Source organism: Rana temporaria, chromosome 1 (assembly GCF_905171775.1).
Source record: "Rana temporaria chromosome 1, aRanTem1.1, whole genome shotgun sequence".
Taxonomy (NCBI): domain Eukaryota; kingdom Metazoa; phylum Chordata; class Amphibia; order Anura; family Ranidae; genus Rana; species Rana temporaria.
In genome coordinates, this window is record NC_053489.1 from 455,965,638 (window position 1) to 455,989,878 (window position 24,241).

At 41.6% G+C, this 24,241-nt stretch overlaps 1 protein-coding gene across 1 annotated transcript in view; it reads left to right on the forward strand.

The window, feature by feature from the left end:
• CCSER1 (coiled-coil serine rich protein 1) overlaps nt 1-24,241 on the forward strand; it is a 1,156,365-nt gene that overhangs the window by 780,062 nt on the left and 352,062 nt on the right.

Sequence of the window (24,241 nt, forward strand, 5' to 3'; positions counted from 1 at the left end):
TTGTGAATCTACCCCAGAGAATTTAAATGTATATATATGAAATTCCAGCAGCTAAGCGTTACTGGAAATTTCTAAAACCATTACTCACTGAAATAGTAGTATAGCGTTCATGTTAGCATTAGTATAAATGAATCAATCTATTACTCCCAAAGACCAGTAATATAAGGTTAATATGGTAGTGCAAGCAGTATGGATTTTCTAATTTCCCAAACTATGCTTTGATCATCCTATTCTTTCTATGTTTTTCCTGCATTGCTTTATCACGATATAAGTAAGACTTAGCAGTTAGACCTTAACAGGGTTAACTTATCCAAAGCATAAAAACTATTGTGGGGAATATTCAGAAAATTCACAGGAAATTCTTCCCCACATCATTTTGCTCCACAAAAAGCGCCTTTTTGATTAATTTGGATTCGGACATTTTCCATGATGTTATGTCATGCTACTGTCCAATTAAATCAAAAATTCAACACAAAAAGACTTCCTTTAACATTTGTAAATATATAAGTAAAAAAATATCAGCCTATCATGATGAAGCTTAAGGTCTTTGAAATTGCATGTATTCATGATATCCAGCTGTTTCCAAGCTATTGTCCTCTGTAATTTTCAACAGTAGACTCTGAGAGGCTCTCTGCTGCGTTCTTCAATAGAATTATAGCCCAGATATCTAGACAGACAGTCCTCCCACCATGGGGGCCTTATTACAATATCTGTCATTGTAACACATTCCTGAAACTCACCTCAAACTTTTACACCTCTGTCAACTGTTAATACTTTATAAGTTTTTTTATACATTGATTTTGGTTTATATTTTATATATTCTAAAACTGCAAAAGTTGAAAATATGAAATAGTGCTTCTGTTAATGGATTGCTTAGTTTTGATATGTATTAATTGAGTGGGACAATTTGTAAATGTAGTATACCTTAAATGTCACAGTCAAAGATGTAGCAGTGGCTTTATGACATGCTTTTATGACTTTTTTGACATCCTCAAAGCAACATGCACGGAAGCCACTATACTTGCCTACTGACAGTCATAGATTTTATATAGGAAAACCCTCATTCCTGGTAATCTACATTTGCCCAGACTTGAACGTGTGGAATAAATTGATAAAACAGTCATTGCTAGTCTGCTGTGCTTTTGTTTATGTTTTACATTGGCACTATGGCATGCATATTTCTGCAGTAACCATCTTTGTTGAATGACAGAACATAAATTACAGGGCACACCTATTGAAAACTTTTAACACTCATGAACTCTCTGGCATGTTTTATAATACAAAATAAATTCCCCCCCCCCGGCGAGTTTTGCAACTGCCTTGCTTGACTTTTGTATTATCTCTTTCTACATCAACGATATTGCAAGTAAAATAGATGGAACATACATGCTGCACTTTGCACTCATGTTTTGCTCCTGTTTTACAGAACAGCCCAAAAAGTCATTATACACTGCAGCAATGTTGTTCTATTAATTTCCTGAGCTTCCTAAGCAAAATGTATATATTACACATTAAACATATGCTTGGATTAAGCAGAATTCTCAGAAATGCTAAGCAATTTGAATGTGATTTCAATTATATTGTCAACTAGCATAATCATTCCAAGGTGAAAACCTTTATTATGTCTTTGACAGATGGTTTACCTGCATAAATTAGTATTATGCTTTTCATCATGCCCCTTAGAAACATGAACACAGCTAAAAAAAAAAGTCAACTGTCACTGACAAAGTAAAAATATTCCCAGACAGAAGACAGAAAACATTTCTTCTTCAATTTTTTTTTTTTTTACAGGCAGTTATACAAGCAATTCCAGTGCATGCAGTTGTGTATTCTTGAAAGAAAAACCCTACTTAAAGAAAAAGATCTACATATGTGTGTGACCCCGGGTGGGCTGGGTTTGAGGGACAGGGGGGGCCCTTATTTTTATTTTTTCATTTTTATTATTTATTTACTTTTTTTCACACTGGCCCTTTACATTTTTTGGAGGTCAACTTTTATTTAACTATTGCTATCACAAGGGATGAACAAAATCCCTTTTGATAGCTGGGGCAGTGACAGGTACTATTTGCTGAGAGATCTGGGGCCTGTTAGACCCCAGATCTCTCCTTTGCACCCTAAAGCATGTGATAAAAACAAGTTCAGGTTAACCAGATGCTTTATAACTCAGTAATGGCTTGTAAACAACAAGCCAAAACTGTAAGCGTTGAAATCCTTGTCACTTCTGGTTTCTTACGTCACGGAGAGACATACCTTCCTCCCCTATGTGTTTACTGTCCTGGGAATGCAATCACACAGGAGTGCCCAGAACCGGTTGTGGAATGAGGGCCCCCTTTCACGCCCTGTAGAAGTGATTGGGCAGCTGTAGAGCCACTCAGATCACTTTTACATTAAAGCCCATTGCTGTCTGGTACTGAGATCATAGCTGCAGCTGCAGCCATGATCATGGTATAACCAATTCAACCTCAGGACATACGGGTACAGTATGTCCTGAGGGAGTGAAGTGGTTAATTGTACATTTAGAGCGTAACGCCAGCCAAAAATGAAAACATTCCGATCCTTCTCTCCCACCCTCCTCTAACCCAATTATGTAAGGCTATATTTCTGTGTTGCCTTGTGAAGAATGATATACTCACCATAGTCCACCATTCAGGGCCCCAGCCAGCATTGTTTACTGCCTAAGTTTATTAAACAAAGTTACTGTAAATCTGAAAATTTAGGGCCTATTGGTACAATGTCTGTTGTACTGAGTTGGGCTGTGTTGCTGATCACATGCTCAATGCAATGACAAGTTGAACTCCATTACTTTCAGTTGGCCCAGTTAACACCAACAGGCATCTGGATCTGGAAAGCACACTGGGTGGTCATGTGCTGTACTAGGTGTACAGTTTGCCATGTGGGAGGAATTTTACTACCTGAAAGAGAAACAGGCATGTTTTGTGGTCCCAGAAAAAGTGCTGAGGGAATGTTTCTTTTGCATCCTTGGGCCCCTGGAGATTTGCAAGATGTGAGAGGGGAAAGCAAGGTCAGCTACCCCTATGAAGGAAGAGCATTGAGAACAATGCTGGTATTAATGGCTCCAGAGAAGAATCGATTATTAGAAACAGAGGGTAAGGGTGAAAAATGTGCCCCTCTGCCCCTTCCAATACATCAGGAATGGTCTTTTACAAATCCACCACACTAGACTGCATTTACAAATGTTTTACATATGTGAGTTGTCCTGTTTTCCTATAAAGCACTATAATGCTTAGACCTGTAGCCTTTTTACATTTAACACCATTGTTGGATGCTTTATAAGACACTGACACTGATACTGACACTGTACAAAGCTACATTGTTGCAGCCTACTTGGGGAGTAAGAGAGCAGTGAGAGGGTGTGATCCGGTAAAGAGTTGAATTTCTCTGCTACTGCATTGGCCACTAATGTAGGAGGAATGGGTTTACATGTTATTGCCACTCCACTGATTGCCAATGCTAGGGGGTACATTCCACTGCCACTCCCCTGACTACCAGTGTGGTGGAGGGTTAAGTTCAACTGCCCCTGCATTACCACCAATGTGGGAGAAAAGGGTTCAAATTTAAATGCCTCTGCACTGACTGCCAATGCTAGGGTATATATTTCACTGCTACTCCCCTGGCCATCAATGTATGAAAATATGTTGCTATAGTGCAGCCCCTGAAAGTGGAGGAGCTGCACTTGATGCCCTCTGTTTCAAGGTTGACCACCACTGTTATAAACCTTTCAAGATATATACTGTACATATACAGTACAAAGATGGTCCATATTTTAGACTCCTTATAAAGCTAGTTTACTTGGAAACTGTAACAAAGAAGACTAAAGTTTATGGCTAATACAATCATTGTGAAAAAAAAAAAGAAAATTAATTGAAAAAGCTTTGTACTTTTCTGCTGCCTTGCAAAATGTGCATCATTGCATTGTTTCTATAGAACTAAACTTTCTGAAGCAAATTCATTTATGCCCATTGTTTGCTGATGATTAGCCCAGTATTTAAAATACAGCAAGAACACAGATGTTTTTTTTCAACTGCTAAGAAAAATAATAATATGCCATGAGCAAGTAATATTACTGATGAATTGCAATTAATATGGACAAAAGGAGCATGACGTGTGGCTGTTCAAAAAAGCTTTGCTGAAGTTTAAAATTATATAGATAGATACACATTCTCATTTTTAAAAAAGGATGGGCTACTTATAGGCCTTGGACGGAGTTATTAGTTTGGATGTGCAGATGTACTGCTGTGAGCTATGGTGCAGCTGACAAAATAAGACATTTTCTTTTCCTGGTGCTTGTCAAATCAAGCTACAAATCTTCACAAGGGTACACAATCAAAGCTAATTCATTAAAACTGATACAAATAATATTCATGAGAATGTACCACATCACTGATTATAATCTTAGGGCCTTTAAAAACAGATGCCAGAGAACAGTGTTAGATTTGCATTCCTGTAGCTCTTAGAGCAGTTAAAAACACTGGCTGCTGAAAAAGTGTGTTGACTCATGTCTCATTATTTATTGGGATTAAGCAATATATTTGCTTTTTATCTAGACAGAATGAACACAGACTGCAACACCAGCCCGTATGGGCAAAGACCTAATTTTCTTATTGTTCTCCCAGGTTACCAAAATTCTGCATCCTACTATAAATTAATAGATTTTTTTCTTTTAAACTTCTAGGAGAGTAATCAGTGCTCTACTTATTTTTTAAACAAATTCAACGTATGTGCATATATATATACAGTTTTGGGGAATTGTGTGTTGCTTTTTTGTTTATTTAATTTCAGGGCTGCAACAGCTACTGCAGGGAATACATACAGGTATATCATGGTACCGGTACATATGATATGTTTTGCTGTAATGCTGACCTCCACCTCTATAAAAATCTGTGTTGACAGGCTTTTATTCACATAAGAACTTATTTTCCTTTCATACAAATCAATAACCACGCAAAAGCAGCTTAAAGCAGGCTTAGAAGAAATCAAAGGCAGGACAGATGATGAACTGCATGTCAAATGCCACTGTCAGTGAGTTCCAAATGATCTCAGAAACATCTCAAACTTGACTCAAATCTTAAATGCAAGCAGATTTTTTTTGAAATCAAGAAAAAAAATTCCATTCACAGAAGCTCAAAGCCCAGGCCTTTACTGCTATGCTTGAAACTGGCCCATAACTATCCTCTATCTACTTTGAAGCTATATCTGGCTACATTTTCTGTTATTTTTTCTATTGGCAAATGGATGTAGATCAGTGGTGTCCAACTTGAAAATAAGAAGGTCTCTCTTACAGACCCTGACACTTAAAGGACACAAAAATAACCCCCTGCATTGGTTTTAGTGACCGCATTAATAACCCCAGCATTGGTTTCAATGACCTAATTAATAACCCCCAGCATTGGTGTCAGTGACCACAATAAAACCCCCAGTAAGAGCAATAAATCGGGCATCGATGTTAGGGACTACAATAATTCCCAGCATTGGTGTCAGTGACTACAACAATAACTCCCAGCATTGATGTAAGTTAACCCGATTGGTGTTCATTGACATTTTGTTTTAACAGTACCCCGCCATATTATTGGTGGTCAGGTTAGTGGCACTAACTGTTAACTCCCCCACAGCATAGGTAATAAGTGCCGTGGCAGTGAAATTTGACCCCTGACACTGAACGTCTGTGCATTGGCAGTGAAATGGTGATCAATGTAGTGGCAGTGAAAGGTAATGCCTTACCTCCTGATCACATAGTCCCATGCTGCTCTATACTCCCAGGAGGCTAGGAGTATACTTGCTGTACTGTCAGGTGTAGAACAGTCCGCATTACTGTACTGTCTTTATTTTACACTACTTTCTCCATCTCATAGGGGATAATTTTATCATTCTTCCTAAAATATACCAGACTAATTTGAAAGTTTAAGCTATAACAGGTCTTTGTACTGCTTGAGTGAGAGCAGTGACCTGTTGGCACAGAGCCTTCAGTGGGGTAGCACCTCCGTCGGCCTCTGACATGATGGCTAGATTATGCTGTCGCATACCAGGTGCGAGGCTGAGTTGCAGAGAGGGCTCCCCTTGCAGCTAAGTGCAGCACTTCCCTAAAAGTGGGACAGAAAGAGCAGTGCCCAAAGAAGCATGGTTTGCCAGGTATGGTTGTTTGAAGAGCTGGTCACCAAAAGGTAGCTGGAACAAGTGAATACTAGGGCAGGCGCGCTTGAGAGGTACCAGATGAACTTGGAGCAAACCAGAGACAGAGCCAGGCCAGAGGTCATACACGGTAAGATCACTTCAGGTAGCAAGACTGGAACAAGCTGGAGTCATACACGTTGAGACAGATTTTCAGCAGTTAGCAAGCCAATCCAAGATCAAACACAGGGGGAAGACAGCAGTGAAGTCAGTAGTTCAAGCCAAGGTCAAACCAGGAGATCAGGATCACAGGTCAGAGCAATCCCAGTCGGTAACGGGGAATCAAGAGTAAAGAACACAGGAGCACAGGAACACAGGGGAGCTGATGATAATCCAGAAATGCCCAGGTCTCAGCAACAGGGTTATATAGGCCAGGTCATGTTATGCGTGCGCCATTATGCCTGTGTGCTCCCGTTCGCACTGGAGCGCATCTGCTCATGCCAGTTTGCATTGTCCCGCATCTGCATGCGCTCATTGGTGCCATCACGCATATGCGTGTGTCAATGTGCCTGGGAGTGCTCCTAATGTGGCCATGATGACCATTGGCAAGATTGCCAGTTCTGACCATTTTCCTGACAGGGGTTGCTTTGGAGCGGAGGGCATGTTGATGGGCACATTGCTCTCTTCCCCACAACCCCAGGCTGTGGTTGTAGGGGGTCTGTGGGCAGGGGGCTTATAAAAATCTGGAAGCCCCTTTAAGAAAGTGGTCCCTAGATCCCGCCCCCCCACCATGTAAATGAGTATGGGGTACATAGTACTCCTACCCATTCACCCCAAAAAAACTGTGTATTGTAACAAAAAATATAAGGCAGTTTTTGACAAGTCCTTTATTAAAAATGAATAATGTCACCCCTATGTATATCCAATGTCAGTCATGATGTCTTCCTCCTCTGCCACTGCCAGATGAAAATAAAATGTCCTCCCCCTATGAATGATAAAATAAGCAATAGTGCGCCCCAATAAACCTCTTATTAGACACAGAATCACAGAATGGGATGATAATACCGTGTTTCCCCAAAAATAAGACCGGGCCTTATATTAATTTTGGCAACCTAAAACACACTAGGGATTATTTTCGGGGGATGTCTTATTTTTTTTACAGTATGTACAATGATCTTAAAGTGGTTGTAACCCTAAAAAAAAAATCCTTTTTCTTTTAAAGCATTGCATAGTGCTTCTGCTGTGTCATTTATCCATCTCCTATGTCCCCTGTCTTCACCCCCTCCCCCTCCCTGTCAGGTCAGGACCTAAAAAGCATCTTAAAATCCATCCTTATAGAATTATGCAATTCAATTTTTAGGATTTGTGCCGATGTGGGGTGCAGTGTGTCTCCCTTTGTGATTGTTTTGTGGGCATTACCTTTCTTGCAGCTGACCTGGCAGTCGCATGGTCTCCTTGGGCTCTTCTTCTCTGCTCCGGGATCCCCTCTGGCAACGGCCCGCTCTGTGCACTGGAAGGGGGTGCCGCGGGGGCGTCGGGTGGGAGGAGAGTGGAGGACGGGGGAGTCGGTATCCCGCTGGCATCTGTCCGCTCCGTGCGCGAAGGAGGGAGGTGCTGCGGGCATTGGGCGGGAGGAGAGCAGAGGGGGGAGCCGCTGTCTCACTGGCATTGGCCCGCTTCGTGCACTGGGGAGGGGGGGTTGTAGGCGTTGGGCGGGAGGAGAGCGGAGAAGGGGGGAGCCGGTGTCCCGCTGGCATCTGTCCGCTCCGTGTGCTGAGGAGGGAGGGGCTGTGGGCATCGGGCGGAAGGAGAGCGGAGGGGGGGAGCCGCTGTCTCACTGGCGTTGGCCCGCTCAGTGCACTGGGGGGGGGGGCATCAGCCAGGAGGAGAGGAGAAGACCTCCGGCAATCATTCTGCAAAGTAGATTAAAACATTTTTTGACAAATTTTACTAGGGCTTATTTTCAGGGTAGGGCTTATATTGCAGCCCACCCTGAGAATCATGCTAGGTCTTATTATTGGGGTAGGTCTTATTTTCGGGGGGAAACATGATATGAAAAATATATAAAACGTGCAAAGTAACTTGGTAAAAAGTGAAAATTATCTGATAATATAACCGTTATACAAATAAGAAGGACCAGTAATTATATGTATTATATATTATATATGAAAGTCCATCAAACAATTACGTCTATTCACAATGCAAGGTGTAAATTCTCAGATGAAAGTCTTCCTGGCAATTACTCCTGCTCGCAATTAGTTTGTCTGCTAATGATCCTAATATTTCCCTTTAATTCCTCTTAATGTTCTTATCCAGATTGTTTATCATACAAGACACGTGACTTTTTCAAGGGTCAAACATGTGACATGTGACGCACCGCGTCGGGAGGAGCCTAGAGTGACGACATCCATCGTGTATCAGTACACTGGATGCGGAGTAAGGAAACTACATGCTATCCTTGCCTGATCATTCCTTTTACATGCACTGAACAAGCTGGTATATGTGAGTGGATTCAAATGCACCACAGACCTATGGTATTTCTCTAACACTGCACAATGATATATTCCATTATTTTTGTCTTGTATGATAAACAATCTAGATAAAAACATTAAGAGGAATTAAAGGGAAATATTAGGATCATTGGGAGACAAACTAATTGCGAGCAGGAGTAATTACCAGGAAGACTTTCATCTGAGAATTTACACCTTGCATGTGAATAGACTTAATTGATTGATGGACTTTCATATATAATATATATATAATACATATAATTACTGGTCCTTCTTATATGTTTAATGGTTATATTATCAGATAATTTGCACGTTTTATCTCCAGCTACGTTTTATATATTTTTCATATTTTCATCACATTCTGTGTCTAATAAGAGGTTGATTGGGGCACACTATTGCTTGTTTTATCATACCTATCTTTGTGGCAGAACACTACTTAATGGTAGCAGCCTTGATCATTTAGTTATCTTTTATTATTTGGCATCATTTTAATATTCATACCAGCGCTTCAGTAATTTTTATCACACTCCCCCTATGAATGCTCCCACCGTTCTGGCAACTCCCATGTCTGACAGTTCTTATATAGCTGTAGGGGTGGCCATGCAGTGACGTAACCCGGACACCCCCTGGGTATGATGGATCAGTGAGGTCACAAGGGGCGGGGTCTTTAAATTATGTCCTTGCATGGCCACGCCCCAAAGTTATATAAGAACTGACAGACACCGGAGCTGACAGAATGGCAGGAGCCAGTGTCAGAGGAGCAGTGTTTTTTTTGTTTTTTTTAGCAGGTCGATGACAGTAGCAACAGAGGAAGACATTGTGATTAACGTTGAAGCTACCACGGGAGACATTAGTCATTTTTGATAAAGGGCCTGATGTTTTTTTACACGACTATGCCCTGAGGCACCCACACCCCCATGATGAGGGCATGTGGGCCAGTTTAGGAGGGGGGCGCTTGCTCGCACCCCCCTTTCCTGACCTGCCAGACTGCATGCTCGGATAAGGGTCTGGTATGGATTTAGGGGGGCACGCTGTTTTCTTTTCATTTTGGCGTGAGGTTTCACCTTTAGAAATCCATACCAGACCCTCTATGGTCTTGGGGGCACACCATGTCTATTTTTCTTTTATTTTGGTGTGGGGGTTCTCCCTCAAGATCCATACCAGGAGTGAGGTTTCATCCATTCCAGAGCCAGAACATGTTTTTGATTGCTCAAAGCACAAGTTGCACTCAAAGTTGGACCAAAATCGGATCCTGTTCATTAAAGTTGCATGGAAATCAGATCCAAAGTTGCAGAGCAAAGTCGGATCAGAAGTCGTGCAACTTTTGTGTCGGATCAGTGTGAACATGGCCTCACTGAGCTGCACTGCTTAAAGCGGGAGTTCACCTGAATTTTTTTTTTTTTAACATTGGATTGATGCTCATTTTGTCAAGGGGAATCAGGTGTTTTTTTTTTAAATCGAAGCAGTACTTACCGTTTTAGAGATAGATCTTCTCCACCGCTTCCGGGTATGGTCTTCGGGACTGGGCGTTCCCATTTGATTGACAGGCTTCCGACAGGCTTCCGACGGTCGCATACATCGCGTCACGAGTAGCCGAAAGAAGCCGAACGTCGGTGCGGCTCTATACGGCGCCTGCGCACCGACGTTCGGCTACTTTCGGAAAATCGTGACGCGATGTATGCGACCATCGGAAGCCTGTCGGAAGCCTGTCAATCAAATAGGAACGCCCAGTCCCGCAGCCCATACCCGGAAGCGGCTGAGAAGATCTATCTCTAAAACGGTAAGTACTGCTTCGATTTAAAAAAATAACCAGATTCCCCTTCACAAAATGAGCATCAATCTAGTGTTAAAAATTAACTTTTTGGGTGAACATCCACTTTAACTGCAGGAAAACATGTGGGTTATCACTTTGCTCTTTGTCAGGACCAAACAAAATTACAAATCCGTTGGCAGATAAGACAGTTCATCTATATATACAAGTGCTTTTGAGCTTTGTAAGTTATCTAAAGAAGATTCATTTGGCGAGAATTCCTTTTTATATATTATTAGCAGAGTGTGAATATTACACTGTAAACTCTTAGTATTAAAATGTACAGCAGTCAATCATAATGACTGAAGCTCCGATTAACCACTGATTGACTTACTGCTGTGAGCAATTAAATCGATCAGGATAGCAGAGCAGACCAGATTTGAGCACTGAGATGAGCATCTGTGCATTACATTCAAAGTAGAAATGAATCTAATTGAACAGATGCTTTGTCCCTTTGAACCCATGAATAGTTTACCATTTTGGAATAGTTTGATATCTCAAAGCCTTTTTTTATGCAATGTACTGGCTTTTGCAGATAGACTCAAGTGATAGAGCATGTGAGCATAGAATGGGTTAGACTATGCATTCATTCATTCATCTAATTAGCTTCATGTCCAATAATTGTCTAACAAGTCTTGATGCATCTGTTATCTCTTAACAATTAAACCTGATTAGGCCTGTGCTCATTTCATTGGCCAATTTTATATTCATAGAAGAATTATGGGCCAGATTCACAAAAGAGATACGACGGCATATCTCCTGATACGCCGTCGTATCTCTGTTTCTAACTATGCGACTGATTCATAGAATCAGTTACGCATAGCTAGCCCTAAGATCCGACAGGTGTAAGTGTTTTACACTGTCGGATCTTAGGATGCAATACCGCGGCCACCGCTGGGTGGAGTTCGCGTCGTATTCCAGCGTCGGGTATGCAAATTAGCAGTTACGGCAGATCCACGTTCGATTTTCGCGTTCGCTATGTCGTCCGTAGTCAAGTTTCCCGTCGCAATTTTAGTCGTTATTTGACCTGCCCTAACTTTACACAGCAATCGTATTGCTGTATAAAGTATGGCCGTCGTTCCCGCGTCGAAATTTAAAATTTAACGTCGTTTGCGTAACACGTCCGGGAATACGGAAGTACGCGGCGCCGTTCGAAAAAATGACACACTTTGCTACAATGTAAAGTAGTGAGTGTACAGCTTGTGTAACAATGTAAATTTGCTATCCCCTCAAAATAACTCAACACACAGCCATTAATGTCTAAACCGCTGGCAACAAAAGTGAGTACACCCTGTGTCAAAATTTTGTGTGGCCGCCATTATTTCCCAGCACTGCCTTCACCCTCTTGGGCATGGAGTTCACCAGAGCTTCACAGGTTGCCACTGGAGTCCTCTTCCACCATGAAGACATCACAGAGCTGTAGATGTTAGAGACCTTGCGTTCCTCCACTTTCCATTTGGGAATGTCCCATAGATGCTTAATAGGGTTTAGGTCTGGAGACATGCTTGGCCAGTCCATCACCTTTACCCTCAGCTTCTTTAGCAAGACAGCGGTCATCTTGGAGGTGTGTTTGGGGTCGTTATCATGTTGGAATACTGTCCTGTGGCCCAGTCTCTGAAGGGAGGGGATCATGCTCTGCTTCAGTATGTCACAGTACATGATGGCATTCATGATTCCCTCAATGAACTGTAGCTCCCCAGTGCCGGAAGCACCATGCAGCCTCAGACCATGACATTCCCCCCACCATTCTTGACTTTAGGCAAGACACACTTGTCTTTGTACTCCTCACCTGGTTGCTGCCACACACGCTTGACACCATCTGAACCAAATAAGTTTATCTTGGTCTCATCAGACCACAGGACATGGTTCCTGTAATTCATGTCCTTAGTCTGCTTGTCTTCAGCAAATGGTTTAGGGGTTTTCTTGTGCATGATCTTTAGAAGAGACTTCCTTATTCAGTTTGTGGCGTATGGTCTGAGCACTGACAGGCTGACCCCCCACCCCTTCAGCCTCTGCAGCAATGCTGTCAGCACTTTGTGCCATGTCTATTTTCCAAAGACAACCTCTGGATATGACGCTGAGCATGTGCACTTAATTTCTTTGGTCGACAATGGCGAGGCCTGTTCTTCTGGGTATGGTCTTTGGGACTGGGCGTTCCTATTTGATTGACAGGCTTCCGACAGGCTTCCGACGGTCGCATACATCGCGTCACGAGTAGCGGAAAGAAGCCGAACGTCGCTGCGGCTCTATACGGCGCCTGCGCACCGACGTTCGGCTACTTTCGGAAAATCGTGACGCGATGTATGCGACCGTCGGAAGCCTGTCAATCAAATAGGAACGCCCAGTCCCGCAGCCCATACCCGGAAGCGGCGGAGAAGATCGCTCTCTAAAACGGTAAGTACTGCTTCGATTTAAAAAATAACACCCGATTCCCCTTCACAAAACGAGCCTCAATCTAATGTTAAAAATTAACTTTTTGGGTGAACCTCCACTTTAAATATATATTGACTATGGTGGTACAGTGGAAACGCTAGGAAGTGTGAGTGGCAATTTTGTCTTTAGAAGAAAAGGCAGATATTGGATTTTAGTAGAATTCACATAGTTTATATTGTATAGAGACTGCACAGATTGAATCACATTATTGTTGTTGTTTTGTTTAACCTTTTGTGTGAACAAATCTATATTGGTCCCACAACTATTTATACTCATTTACTGTTGACTGGCTTATTACCTCCGCTGAAAGTATGTTACAAGCATCAATTGCTCTTTTGGTAAAATAATACTTTGTAAAGTAATATTTGAATTACCCTTACTAGTTTAGGGTCATAGCCACATGTTCTTGATTTTAGCTTCAAACTAAAAAAAAAAAAAATACCCTTGAGGTTCATGCACACTAAGAGCAGAAACAAATCCAGAACCTCAGGCAAAATGGCAGAAAAAGCTGCATTAAAATGCTCAGAGTAGCCAATACTGCGCACGAGTTTAGGAGACTTTATGGGCATTTGCTTTTATAAGAATTTTTTTCTTTAAAAACGTTACCCTCTGCTTATTTTTCAATGTACACTTGAAAATGCCAAATGCTCCTAAACCCTGCGTCCAGGCACATGTATGCATGTTAAGCATTTTCTGCCAGAAAGCTTTTCTCAAAAACACAAATATGAAGAGGGTTTTTTTCTGCCTCTAACCCGGGGTTCTCAAACTGGCGGCCCTCCAGCTTTTGCAAAACTACAAGTCCCATCATGCCTCTGCCTGTGGGAGTCATGCTTGTAGCTGTCAGCCTTGCAATGCCTCATGGGACTTGTAGTTTTGCAACAGCTGGAGGGCTTCCAGTTAAAGACCCCTGCTCTCAACATTCCACTGAAATGTGCTGACGTGCTGGACACATAGGCTAACATAGGCTAACATAGAGCTGCTTTTACAGACTGAAGAAGAAAAAAACACCACAAAACACCTGCATAAGCAGCATTTTTATGCCCAGTGTGCATGGGCCCTTAATTTATTGAAAGGTTTCAGTCATGTCCCACCTTTCCCTTCTTTTCTTAACCACTTCCCACCCGGTCTATAGCAAAATGACGGCTGGGTGGTGGTTGCGTTATCCTAACTGGACGTCATATGACATCCAGCAGGATAACAGCCAACGCGCACCTGTGAGGGCACGCATCGTGGCAACTGGTGGTGCGGTGTGTCAGTCTGACACACCTCTACACCGATCTCGGTAAAGAGCCTCCGACAGCCAATCTATTCCAAACAGTGCCCACAAATGGGCCCACAAATGGGCACTGACTGGCACCATCATGGAACAAATTAATTCAGTGCCACCCATCAGTGTCATCAGTGCAACCCATCAGTGTCCATCAGTGTCACCTATCGGTGCCCATCCATGCCCATCTGTGCCCACCTATCAGTGACCATCAGTGCCCATCTGTGCGACCTATCAGTGCCACCCATAAGTACCCATCAGAGCCACCCATAAGTATCCATCAGTGCTGCCTATGAGTGCCCATCAGTGCCGCCTATGAGTGCCCATCAGTGCTGCCTATGAGTGCCCATCAGATAAAGGCTAAGAAAAATGGACAGCCACACTCCAACAGACCTTTCGGTTGTCTTTATTGTAAAATCAGAACAGAAACTGCACTACAAAACTGCAACAAAAATAGGGATAGCAGCCAAGGTGTTTCACACTTTGGGTCAGTGCTTAGTCATGGCTATGGGTGCCCATCAGTGCCGCATACCAGTGCCCCCTATCAGTGCCCATCAGTGCCGCCTATTATTGCCCATCGGTGCCACCTTATCAGTGCCCATCAGTGCAGCCATATCAGTGCCCGTCATTGAAGAAGAAAACATACTTATTTACAATAAAAATGACAGAAACAAAGGAAAACTTTTTTTTTCAAAATGTTCTGTCTTTTTTTATTTTTTGCACAACAAATTAAAAACACAGAGGTGATCAAATACCACCAAAAAAAAAGCTCTATTTGTGGGAACAAAATGATAAAAAAATTGTTTGGGTACAGTGTAGCATGACCGCACAATTGTCATTCAAATTACGACAGCGCTGAAAGCTGAAAATTGGCTTGGGCAAGAAGGTGTATAAGTGCCTGGTATTGAAGTGGTTAAGACTTCTGTACATATTAGGTTTCTTCCGTCTCCCCTGGTATGTTATATCTCTCAGACCTCTCACAATTTTTGTTATCCGTTCCTGAATTTGTTCTATCCTAATATGTTTTGGAATTGGACACAGTATTCTAAATGATGTCTAACTAAAGATCTATATACTGTAGATGAATTAGAGTCTCCTTCCTCCTGCGTGTGATCCCTCTAGTAATGCACCCCAGAATTCAATTTCTTTTCTCCACTACCAGGTCACACTGTTTGCTCATTTTGCAATCTTCAGAAATAGGCAAAACCTTTTTCCTCTGTAGTTCCAGCCAACACTGTAAACCAATATTGTACAGTGTCTATTGTACAGTACTATCAATTTTTGTATTTTTCTTCTAAATGCATTATAAATCATGTTCCATGTTACAAACCTCTCCAGGCATATGCACTCTATTGCATACCTTCATGCCAACAGCAAAGACATAATACTTCAGAACCCCTGTCTTCAGAACTTTATCAACAAAATCTTTAGCTATACATTTAAACAAAACCTTTTTTAGAGATGTTCTAACTGGAAATAATGACATTCCTGATACTTTAGAGGTACACTAGCAAGGACCAAGACTTTTTCAGATATGTTGTTTACAAGTTAAAAACATTTTTTTTTGCTAGAAAATTACTTCGAACCCCCCAAACATTAAATATTTTTTTTCTAATACCCTAGAGAACAAAATGGAGGTCATTGCAATACTTTTTGTCACACCGTATTTGCGCAGCGGTCTTACAAGCGCACTTTTTTGGGAAAAAATACACGGTAAAGTTAGCCCAATTTTTTTTATATTGTGAAAGATAATGTTATGTCAAGTAAATTGATACCCAACATGTCACGCTTCAAAATTGCGCCCGCTTGTGGAATGACGACAAACTTTTACCCCTAAAAATCTCCATAAGCAATGTTTAATAAATTCTACAGGTTGCATGTTTTGAGTTACAGAGGAGATCTAGAGCTAGAATTATTGCTCTTACTCTACCGATCGCGGCAATACCTTGCATGTGTGGTTTGAACACCGTTTTCATATGTGGGCTCTGCTCACGTATGTGTTCGCTTCTGTCAAGAACGCGGTGACGTACAAAACATACGATGAGACAAGATCAATGAAGTTCAATAGGCAGTTCAGCTCTTCTGCTTGATTCTGAGCATGCATGTTTTTTTTGCACATCAGAATTGCATACAGATGAGCGGATTTTCCGATAGGAAATTTTTCCATCAGAAAAATAGAGAACCTGCTCTCAATCTTTTGTTGGAGGAAATTACGACAGCAAAAGTCCGATGGAGCATACACACGGTCGGAATTTCCGACCAAAAGCTCACATCGGACATTTCTTGTCGGAATTTCCGATCGTGTGTATGCGGCATTACACTGAGGAGATTTTCTTTCACTTCCTCTTGTTTCTCCTGAAATGGAAGTAAAGGGAAATGTCACCAGTGGGATACAGAAAGAAAAATATATAACTGTTTCTGTTCTAATTCTTTTCAAAGCTGTGAAACTAAATTCTGGCTATACAGACACTTTAAAGAGCTCTGCTTGTTTGCTTCCATCCCCCCTCCGGTACCACATTTGGCACCTTTTGGGGGCAGGGAGGAATGGGTACCTGTTTTTGACAGGTTTTTGACAGGTACCCATTCCTACTTCTGGGAGAACTCGTGGCAAAATCCCTTGGACCCCCTCCTCCTTCCTCTGCAGCCGGGCCAGTTAGAAAGTGCAGTGTGCTTCGACACATGCACAGTAGAGAAACAGCTGTGAAGCTGAAAGGCTTCTCTGCTGGTTTCCCTTACCACTAAAGAGCCGAACGGAAAATCAGCTAGGGTGCCGACATTGTGGGATCCCTGGACAGGTAAGTGTCCTAATATTAAAAGTCAACAGCTACAGTATTTGTAGCTGCTGACTTAAACATTTAAACATCTAAGCTTCATTTTAGAAGTACCCCTTAAATCCTTTACAAGTACCCCGGTGGATACATGAACTACACACTAGTCACCCTTAATTTAAGTTCTAGTACTAGTGTGCAGGGCCGCCATCAGGGGGGTATAGGCATTACACCTGTAAGGGGCCCAATGGTCCCCAGGGGCCTGGCAGACCCCCTCCCGTTTTTAATTTTTAAATTTTATTTTGCATTACACCTGTAAGGGGCCCGATGATCCCCAGGGCCCCTTACAGGCCCAGCTGGCCCCCCTCCCTTTTTTTTAATATTTTTTTTAAATTTATTTTTTGCATTACACCTGTAAGGGGCCTAATGGACCCCAGGGCCCCTTACAGGCCTGGCCGTCCCCCTTCTTTTTTTATTTTTTTCGCATTACACACCCCCCCCCAGCTTATTAGCTTGCGTCAGAGATTACACTTGTTTTTTTCATCAGCACCCCCCCCCCCACCCAGTTCTTTGCACCAAGGGGGCCCTGCCTAAATCTGTGTAAGGGGCCCCAAAATTTGTGATGGCTGCCCTGCTAGTGTGCAGTCCAAGGCTGATTTTAGACATTTTGTAATGATATGCACTTTACTACCATTTAAAATGCCTACCACCATAAGGACATAAAGAAAACAATTGTTTCCTGTGTGTCCCATTTATACTGCAATGCAGCCCAGTGCTGTGCTGCAGCGTGCTGCGGTAAATTGCAAACACGCCTAATTTTATTGCATTGGACTGTATGGCACTCTACAGCCGTGCAGTGCATCACAATTCTGTACTTCAGCATGAATGAACTGTACTTTTGTATACTTCAAATAAAGTTTGTACACAAGCAAAAAAAAGGGGGGCTGTGTGATGTGCTAAATCGTGCACCACACTGCCCCCTATTGTAGGTGAAATGGACAGCTACCAAAGAGGTAACATGCTTTGGCAACTGTCTGTTCCAGTGGGAGTTCACCCTAAGTCACACAAGCTAGTTTAACATACCACTGCTATAACCAGCTTATATTAGTCTACACTATCTACACTTGGCACCTCCAGGGTAGTTTTATGGGAGAGCCAAACTAAAATATATGGTGTATTATTGCATTTCAAATATTATTGAAATTGTAGATAATATATTTACGTGGATGGCTTCAAGACTCTTTAATAGAATATTGTGTGGCATGGCTACTAAATAATAAGTAGTATTATGTGATTTAATGTTCTGAAAGTGCATCATATCATAATATAAATTTAAAGTTGAAATGTTTTATTATTATTGTTATTGCTTTAGTACACATTCATTTATCTTTCACATACTGTATATATGCTGAATGATTTCAAAATCCATTCAGGTTCATATTTCACATTTCTTTTGGGCTGAAATAAATTAATGTTCTTAATTTTACAATATGATTATGGTACATTTTCTTTAAGGCAGTAATATGTAACATGTTTTCTATTACCAAAAGTATTGGGACACCTGCCTTTACACACATGAACTTTAATGGCATCCCAATCTTAGTCTGTAGGGTTCAATATTGAGTTGGCCCACCCTTTGCAGCTATAATGGCTTCAACTCTTCTGGAAAGGCTGTCCACAAGGTGTAAGAGTGTGTCTATGGCAATGTTTGATCATTCTTCCAAAGTGCATTTGTGAGGTCAGGCACTGATGTAGACGAGAAGGCCTGACTAACATTCTCCGCTCTAATTCATTCCAAAGGTGTTCTATCAGGTTGAGGTCAGGACATTGTGCAGGCCAGTCAAGTTACTCCACCCCAAAGTCACTCATCCATGTCTTTATGGACCTTGCATTATATACTGGTCCAAATCATTTGGCATATTATGGTGTGTAGTTGTTTTTCAAAGGTTGGGGGTTGGCCCCTTAGTTCCAGTGAAGGGAACTCTTAAGTCATCAGCATACCAAGGCATTTTGGACAATTTCATGCTCCCAACTTTGTGGGAACAGTTTGGGGATGGCCCTTTCCTGTTCCAACATGAGTGCATACCAGTGCACAAAGCAAGGTCCATATACTACTTATAGTTATAGCTCTACCATATTCCCAATAATGGTACAACCTAATGACCTGCATTAACTGGTAGAATTTGAAGACGTGTTTTAAATGTTTATCCTTTCATTGTCTAAAGTAAATTTTACAGTTCCTTCCCCACCTTAACAAAACATAAGCACTTAGGGGCTTTACTTCTTGCCTAGCATACAGCACTATTACATTGTGGCTTTACTAGACCAATCAAAATTCTGGTGGATGCATAACACTTGGGCCCATATTGAAAGTCTTCACCTTTCTATAAGTAATTCAAATATTTTAATCTTAGGGGGTTATTTACGAAAAAGGCACATCCACTTTGCACTACGTTTTCCTTGCATGTCCCCCTTGGATCTACAGCGATTGCACTTCCAAGTGCACTTTCAGTGCAATTTCAAGTGCACTTTGCACTTGTAGTGCAAAGTAGATTTGCCTTTCGTACATAACCCCCTTAGTGATTTTTGCAGACCAGCCCGTGGTCCTTTGCCCATACCCTACGATCCAAGCCACAAAACACATCTAAAAATGTTGAAGAAATCCCTTATTCTGTCATGCTACCCAGTGAAACGCTAAAATTGCACACACCCCATCTTGATACTTAGGACCAGATTCATGTAGCCCGGGCGCAGCACAACGTAACCGATTTAGGTTACACCGCCGCAAATTTTCTGGCTAAGTGCCCGATCCACAAAGCACTTACCTGGAAATTTGCTGCGTTGTATCCTAAATCCGTCCGGCGCAAGGCGGGCCAATTCAAATGGGGCGGGTACCATTTAAATTAGGCACGCTCCCGCGCCGGATGTACTGCGCATGCTCCCGACGTGCTTTGCGCGAAATTACGACGCGCCAACGTTTTGTGAATCGCGACGTGAAAAAAAGACTTGCGCCGGAAAAAAAAAAACATTTTAAAAAAATTCAAAAGCGACGCGGGAAAGACGGGTATACTTTTACATGGTGTACTAATTTTACACTTTGTAAAAGGTGCCCTATCTTTGCGACGGCAAACTAACACTTGCGGCGACGTAACGACGGGAAAACGTTTTGTGGATCGCCGTAAGTGCTAATTTGCATACCCGACGCTGGTTTACGACGCAAACTCCCCCAGCGGCAGCCGCGGTACTGCATCCTAAGATCCGACAGTGTAAAACTATTACACCTGTCGGATCTTAGGGATATCTATGCGTAACTGATTCTATGAATCAGTCGCATAGATAGAAACAGGGATATGACGGCGTATCAGCAGATTCGCCGTCGTATCCCTTTTGTGAATCTGGCCCTTTATTCTTGAGCATACAACACTTTCTGACCTATTCACTGACTATCATTTGAAACCCTTTCCTGCCTAATGAGAACAATACAATATCCCCCTTCGAGAGCACTCTATTTTCCTACGAAGAGAACACCTGCTTTACTGACTCAGATTCCCCATACTTACCCACTGGATTTAGATGGTTATAATGTTTATGTCACGTGACTGCTCACTGGAACTTTGGATGTGAATGGAAAGATATCCTGAAAATGGGCCCTTTCCTATTTGGTTTCTGCTAAGTTTTGGGTGACCATCCCAAAGACATTAAAAATGGTTGGATTATAGGACATGGACAAGTCCAAAGTCATTTTTGCTCTGCTTAAAACATGGATGATGGTGTGTTTTGTTTCCTCAGTTGATGTGTGCATTTCATTGGATTATGGATGACCACAGGGCATCCTGTACCATTTGCATATAACTGACTATATGAGAGCCTCCTAGCTTATTTCTCTCCCTACTTGGGAAAGAGATGAAACACATTTTATAATTCCAGTGAATACATGGCTTTATTATAAAGAGAATTATGGGTTTCAACATGCTGATTGCTCACATGTACTCCTGAAGAAGATCTATCAAATCACATTGAGCCTACATGTGGAGTGTATTGGATATATACAATAATTGAACCCTGTACTTAATATTTTTTACTTTGTGTTCGTGTTTTTAATATTCCAATAAAAGTTATGATTTTTCTATATGCAGTGTTCTCTTCATATACACTTGTTTCTCACAAAGTCCCTGGCTACCACTATTATAGTCTGTATATACAGTGGGCTAGATTCAGGTAGGGAAATGTAAGTTTATGCGGGCGTAGCGTATCCCATTTACGCTACGCCTCCGCAACTTAGACGGGCAAGTGCAGTATTCACAAATCACTTGCTCCGTAAGTTGGGGCGACGTAGCGTAAATCTGCCGGCGTAAGCGCGCCAAATTCAAATTGTCAAAAGGTGGGCGTGTTTTATGTAAATAAAACATGACCCCAGGTAAATGACGTTTCTCACGAACAGGGCATGCGCCAGCCTTGAACGTATCCCAGTGCGCATGCTCCTAATCACGTCGCAAATAGTCAATGCTTTCGACGTGAACGTAATTTACGCAAAGCCCGATTCGCAAACGACTTACGCAAACGACGTAAAATTTGACGCGGGAACGACGTCCATACTTAACATTGGCTATGCCTCATATAGCAGGAGTAACGTTACGCCGGAAAAAGCCTTACGCAAACGACGTAAAAAAATCCACTGGGCGCATGTACGTTTCTGAATCGGCGTTTCCAGCTCATTTGCATATTCTAGGCTGAATTCGACAGCAGTGCCACCTAGCGGCCAGAGTAAATATGCACCCTAAGGTACGACGGCGTAAGAAACTTACGCCAGTCGGATCTTAGCCTAATTTCGGCATATCTTGCTTTCTGAATACAGAAAGAAGATACGCCGGTGCAGCTTTGAATTTACGCGGCGTATCTATAGATACGCCGGCGTAAATTCTTGCTGAATCTAGCCAAGTATGTTTAAAGTGTTACTAAACCCACAACAGTAAAATCAGTCTGTATATGCAGCACAGAGACTCCTCCTGCACTGTCTATCTGGGAAAAGCCAGCTAACATACAGGCAATAGCCAACATGCACATGCTCAGTTGTGTCTTTTATGCTGGAGAGAACAGTTTCTTGTTCTAAGAGATGCCAGGTCACATGATATTGACATCACACATGTGGGCATGTATATAAACTGCAGTGAAAATCGTCACCTTCCTGAACTCTCAGCACTGAAGAAACTGTGCAGTTTATGATGTAACCGTGGTACCATACCTCCCAACATTTTAAGATGGGAATGAGGGACACCTAATAGCAAATGTATGTAGGCATAGTATACGCCAACTGCCACACCCCCTTAAAGGAGAATTAACCAAAAAAAGGTTAATTAAATCCACAAGGGCTTTTTTTACCACTATTATTCCTTTATATTGTCCTTTAAAATTTTACAAATGCAGCAATTTAGAATTTGGATGAAAGGTTTAGCACTGGGAAACACTTTTTGAAAAATAAAAAGGTACAGTTGGGAGCTATGGTGGTACACAGATCATCCAAAAAGGTATATAGTGGCAGAATTTAAATGTAAAAATACGATTTTTAAGCTGTGGGCACTGTGGATAGATGAACTATTTTCATATTACTGGGTTTAGTAACACATTAATGTAAGGATGAGAACATACAGCACACAGTATATTGGATATTATTTTATTTCACTGTGCTGTACACAGCCTGTGCAAAAATCAGAGCTGTGGGAGGGGCCAAGCAGGTTTCACCCACCACAGGCTGCCTACAGGAAACGACATGAGGGGGCGGAGGCAAGACCAGTCACTCTGCACAAGCAGAGAGCATAGCAGTGACCAGTCTTTATTAAAGAAGATTCATGACAGAGGCAAAGTTTCCGACTGGATTACCGCACAGATCTGGGAGAAATACACCTGCATTTAGACAGTATTTGCCTTTCCTGGCGTTCAGTTTTAGGAATCTCTGTCTTTTTAGTGGTGCTTCAGTTGGCTCTGTACGGTATTCAACATCTGAGCTCACAGCTGAGTTTTCGCACTGCATGTGTTGTTACATCACACAGCATGATATATATTTATTTACAGAGGCCCAACGTCCTTCATACTCATCCTATAAACAAGTGGGTTTCCCAGATGTCTTTTTCATATTTTTTTCAAAATCTCTCTTTACAATTTAATATTATGCAAAAAATAAATAAAAAAAATCATATGAACATTTGTTCATTTGTTTGTTATTTTAATGAATAGTGCTGCACTAGCTTATATATTTATGCTATTTTACTGTTACCAGTAATTAACCCCCATTTTCTAAAACAATCTCGTACCAGTGATTCTAATGGTAAATGTACTGCACCCTGATTTAAAGAATTACTGCTTGTACACAGAGACATTTATGCTTTTGTCTAGGAATCAATAATAAATGGAGTGAAAACACATCAAGACTTAGTGATCATTGATTCGTTTGCTAAAATAACAGCGTGATACAAACTCCGGGGAAAACATATAGCAAACAGCTGATTGTAAAGATGCTGCTTGCGGACTATATCTATACAGTGATTTTAATATTTTTTGGACACTTTGCAGATTATGTATTTGTTTTGTAAAGTTTTGGAATCCTCTCAAGAAATGTTTGTTGAGGAAGATATAACCATTTTGTGTTTTTTTTTTTTTTTTTTTAGATATAATGTAGGTTACATTTTAGATTTTTAGATATTGAGTAAATAGGTCAACTTTTCTATTATGTTATAATAGTTAATTAATCTTGCTTCTATGTGGAGTTTATTAAGTATATTAGTGTACACAAGGGCAGATATACAGTACATGTTTTTTTTAACATGCAGACTATGCTTGGTAGTTCTGCATAGCATCATATTTTGCTCATCCTTCTACATGTCTATCAGACAAGGTCTGTTTCATTGAAGACATTAAAGCAGTTTGTTATTATTACCACTTCCGGACCACCCCACATACATTTACTGCATCAGGACAGCCCAGGTATGAAAAACCATGACTAAGCATTGTATAACAATGTGAAACGCGTCAGCTATATCATCCCACAGTTTGCTGTTTCTCTGTGTGTGCAGTGTTTTTTTACTGGATTAAAGGCTTTTATTGTTTTTTACATTTATCGGAGTGCGGCTGTCCATACTTTTTTGCTTCTATTTATGCTTCGTGCATTGCCTGCACCCACTGGATTTTTCTGAGTCCATACTCACCACCGAGGTGCACTCATCTGGAGCGGCGATCTCTTTCCCTTACTATGAAAAACCATGTGGCCGTTTGTGATTTTGTCCATGTAATTTAGGGTGCGCGGACGCTGCAGGCGCTCCATCCCGCCGGTCGC